Source organism: Ochlerotatus camptorhynchus, unplaced genomic scaffold, assembly GCF_037179485.1.
Source record: "Ochlerotatus camptorhynchus isolate MF236.1 unplaced genomic scaffold, CSIRO-AGI_Acam_v1.1 ptg000443l, whole genome shotgun sequence".
NCBI lineage: Eukaryota > Metazoa > Arthropoda > Insecta > Diptera > Culicidae > Ochlerotatus > Ochlerotatus camptorhynchus.
In genome coordinates, this window is record NW_027040929.1 from 5,847,447 (window position 1) to 5,851,917 (window position 4,471).

A 4,471-nucleotide genomic window follows, 5' to 3' on the forward strand; every position below is an offset into this window, starting at 1 on the left:
GATTAGTGTGTGATGATTATCAACAGTTAACAGCGATGCAGGTACGGCAATCAGGTCAAGATACTCCGGGAGATTGGTGAACGCCAGGTCAAGGAGCCTTTCGTTCGTGTTGACAATCTGCCTCAAGCCATTGGAAAACATAGCTTCTGTAAAGTTTCTCTCAGTATCAGTCAAGACGTTTGAAGGAATAAAGCCATTGATGTCCTCGTCAAGATGCCATCGCAGATTAAGAAGATTAAAATCACCGATCGATAGGATTATGTCAGCCTCCGATAAACGATCTACCACTTGTTGAACGGCCTTTGCATTAGCGATATATAGCTCGGCACTCGAGCTAGGTGGAAGATAGATAGCCACTACATAAAGCATGAAGGGGGCATGAAGTAGTTCGTCTCCTCGTGGTGTGCCCTGGAAACGTTAATTATCGAACCCAAGGGAAAGATATTGCGGCTAAACGAACTATAGCAGAGTAAGGACGCTGGCGCTGGAGCCCCATCCAGCTCGTCCCAGGAGGTCGATAAGCCCTGCACAAACCCTCGTTGTGCAAAGGCAGGAGTGACACCGGGTTCTTAGAAAGCTAAGCACATGCAGCTGGTAGGCGGTCACAACTGTCCTGTGCTGCCGTGGACAGTTGGCTGGGTATCACGTCTACTCTAGGACTCAGGCGAACAATTAACAGCGAACAATAAGAGGAAGGCCCTCCACAGCTGCTCACTGTGCAGTAGCGAGTGTCACGTCTGTGACACACCACTAGTGTGATGCGCCATAGTGCAACCGGCCCCCTCCCATGATCTTATGCTTTCGGGCGGTTCCGGGGAGGGCAAGGGCCAAGAGCACAGACACCCTGAGTGTCTGGGAGCAGATTTCCCCCTGTATTAAAAAAAAAACTCCAATTAGTTTTTGGCTGCAATCAGTACTCCACCGCCTCGCAAATGAGGACTGGTTAACTCATTGCGATCACAGCGGAAGAAAACGTAATCCAATGAAATTTCACTGCTGTCAATATCAGCACGGAGCCATGTTTCCGTAAAGACAAGTACTTCATAGTCACAAGCTGGACAAAAGCAGACGGAGCTGAGCAATTTTTGTGCGCAAACCTCTGACATTCTGTTAATACACAGAAAACATGCGATCGGTGTTACGGTTTGCTGCGGAGGGCGCAACGGGACTCGGCGGCATGCTTGAAGAGATGATGTCAAGTGTAGGAGTTACTATGCGAGATGATTCAGCAGCTTCGATAGCGCCAATATCCGAGTGAAACCCGTTTGAAGTGTGGAGACTAGAAGCGATGGGCATTACTGGAGGCGAAGTATGCCACATATGTGTGTACTTGCCTGCGATGACGGTTTGGAAGACCCCTTCTCCATTCTCATACACAGGTCCGGGATGGCTGCTGAGCACTGACGGGAGTGAATCGACTATGCTGAGAGGATTAGGGGCTTCCATGAAGCTAGCAGGAGTGCATCCGGAACAATTCCTCAATATGAAGAGAGGCGAGCATGAAGTGGCTGGCTAGAAACGACGGACGTATCAGGTACATAATTGCTGTTACTGAGAGCGTACTTGCCTGAAATAGCGAATTGGAAGACCCCTTCACCAGACCCAAACACAGGGTCGGGACGGCTGCTGAACGCTGGCAGGAGAGGCACGACTGTGATGTGGGAAATGTTAATATTAAACGTTCATGTGATTTGGTGGAAGCAGTACTATGACGAGCACCTCAACGGTGAAGCAGCAGAAAACGAAGGTGGCACGGCAACAGACCTTGGAGCACGCGCAGAAGACGACAGGCTACCGGCCCCTATCTTCAAGAAGTTGAGGAGGAGATCGGTCGGCAGAAGAACAACAAAGCAACTGGTGTAGATCAACTATCAAGTGAGCTATTAAAATACGGTGGTGAAGCACTGGCTAGAGCGCTGCACTGGGTAATTGCCAAGATTTGGGAGGAGGAGATATTACCGGAGGAGTGGATGGAAGGTGTCGTATGCCCAATCTACAAAAAGGGCGACAAGTTAGGTTGCTGCAACTACCGCGCGATCACACTGCTGAGTGCCACCTACAAGGTACTCTCCCAAATTCTATGCCGCCGCCTGTCACCATTTGCAAGAGAGTTCATGGGGCAATGCCAGGCGGGATTCATGGGTGCCCGCGCTACCATGGACCAAATTTTCGTTATTCAGCAGGTTCTGCAGAAATGCCGCTAATACAACGTGCCTACACATCATTTGTTCATCGATTTCAAATCCGCATACGACACAATCGATCGAGATCAGCTATGGCAGATTATGCACGAGTATGGACTTCCGGATAAACTGACGCGATTGGTCAAGGCGACGATGGATCGAGTGATGTGCGTTGTTCGAGTATCGGGGACACTCTCGAGTCCCTTTGAATCTCGAAGGGGGTTACGGCAGGGTGATGGACTTTCGTGTCTGCTGTTCAACATCGCGTTAGAAGGTGTGATCAGAAGAGCTGGGATAGACACGAGTGGCACGATATTCAGGAAGTTCATCCAGCTCCTTGGCTTCGCCGATGATATTGACATTATGGCAAGGAACTTTGAGACGATGGCGGAAACGTACATCAGACTGAAGGCTGGAGCTTGGTGGATTGGACTTGCCATCAACGCATCAAAGACGAAATACATGAAAGGAAGAGGTTCTAGGGAAGACAATGTTAGCCTCCCACCCCGAGTTCAGATTGACGGTGACGAAATCGAGGTGGTCGATGAGCTCGTGTATTTGGGCTCACTGGTCACCGCCGAAAATGATACCAGCAGAGAAATTCAAAGACGCATTATGGCAGGGAATCGTGCCTACTTTGGACTCCAGAGGACGCTCCGGTCGAATAAAATTCGCTGCCGCACGAAGTTGACTGTCTACAAGACGCTGATTAGACCGGTGGTACTTTACGGTCACGAGACCTGGACTATGCTCGTGGAGGACCAACGCGCCCTTAGTGTTTTTGAACAGAAGGTGTTGCGTACCATCTACGGTGGAGTGCAGATGGATGACGGAACGTGGAGGAGGCGAATGAACCACGAATTGCACCAGCTGCTGGGAGAACCATCCATCGTCCACATTGCAAAAATTTTGGCAACTACGGTGGGCTGGGCACGTCGTAAGAATGCCACACGACGACCCAGTGAAAATGGTTCTAGAAAGCGACCCAACAGGAATAAGAAGAAGAGGCGCGGAGCGGGCAAGGTGGATCAACCAAGTAGAAGGTGACCTGCGGACCCTTCGCAGACTAAGAGGCTGGCGAACTGTGGCCATGGATCGAGTAGAGTGGAGACGAATTCTTCGGACGGCAGAGGACAACAAGGCCTTAGCCTGATTGGTAAGGTAAGTCATGTGATTTGATGTGGGTCAGGGAGCTCAACATGACCATCAATGATCTTATTCATGTGATTGGAGGTGTCGTATGATGGTTTTTGGACCGTAAAAACAACTGATAAGCAGTGATGCAAAATATCATGATACTCACTCGACGCTCGTCAACGCATCAACCGACTATCGCTGACAGAACGTTTTGTCACGCAGTGAGGGGTAGAGCTATGGCAAACAACAATCACTAGTAATGGTCACTGCTCACAGGCAAAACGTAACACTCGCTGCTGAAGATGTAAAGCATAACGGAAACATTGAAGACTTCTGCAGTACGATGATGAAAAAAAGCGAAACGACAGAATAACCTGAAAACAATGTCTACGCATTCCCAGTTCGTCTCGGCACGCGCGACTGTCTGAGTTACAAACAAATCTGGCAAAATTAAACGAAAGTTGTTGGGCTCACTCACGAACACACTCACATAAGCAAGCAAAGCAGCAACTGCTTCGAACGAGCACAGATCAGTGTCGTGATTGTCGGGAATGACCAGGTCGGTGGTGGATCACCACCGAAAACGACATCCACCAGTTGCTTTTTACTTCTTTCGTTAACTTGTTTGACGATCGTGATTGTGATAGGTCGCAACTCTGCTAAAAAGTACCCTGGGCACTTGATATAACTATCACTGCATTTTTTAAATTATCAATTTTCAAAAGGTCGAATGTGTAACTGTCGCTATTATAATTAAAATTATCACCGATTGACTGTAAAAGTGCTTCCCTATCACAGATTTCAAAATCGAATTTACCCCGGTCTCACCAAACGATCTTTATTCAATTACCGCTTGTGGTGAGTGGTGGTGTTCGCCAGTACACAACGAAAGGCTCTCCGCAAGTAGCTAGCTATCAAGGCTGCCCTCAACCGCTGATCGGATTCAGTTGCTTGTCGTGAGGCGCTGTGGGCCATCTATGCCAAGTACGTCACCCTCGTTCCAAACAACATAGGTACAGCTTGCCAGCCTTAGTTATCCGTGTTGAACACCCTAATAGCTTAGCATTACTCAACCATCACGACAAAACTGTTCTTTTCATTGAACGTTCGCTCGCCTTGCTGCCAGCCACATCACTCCCAAACCTCTTTGG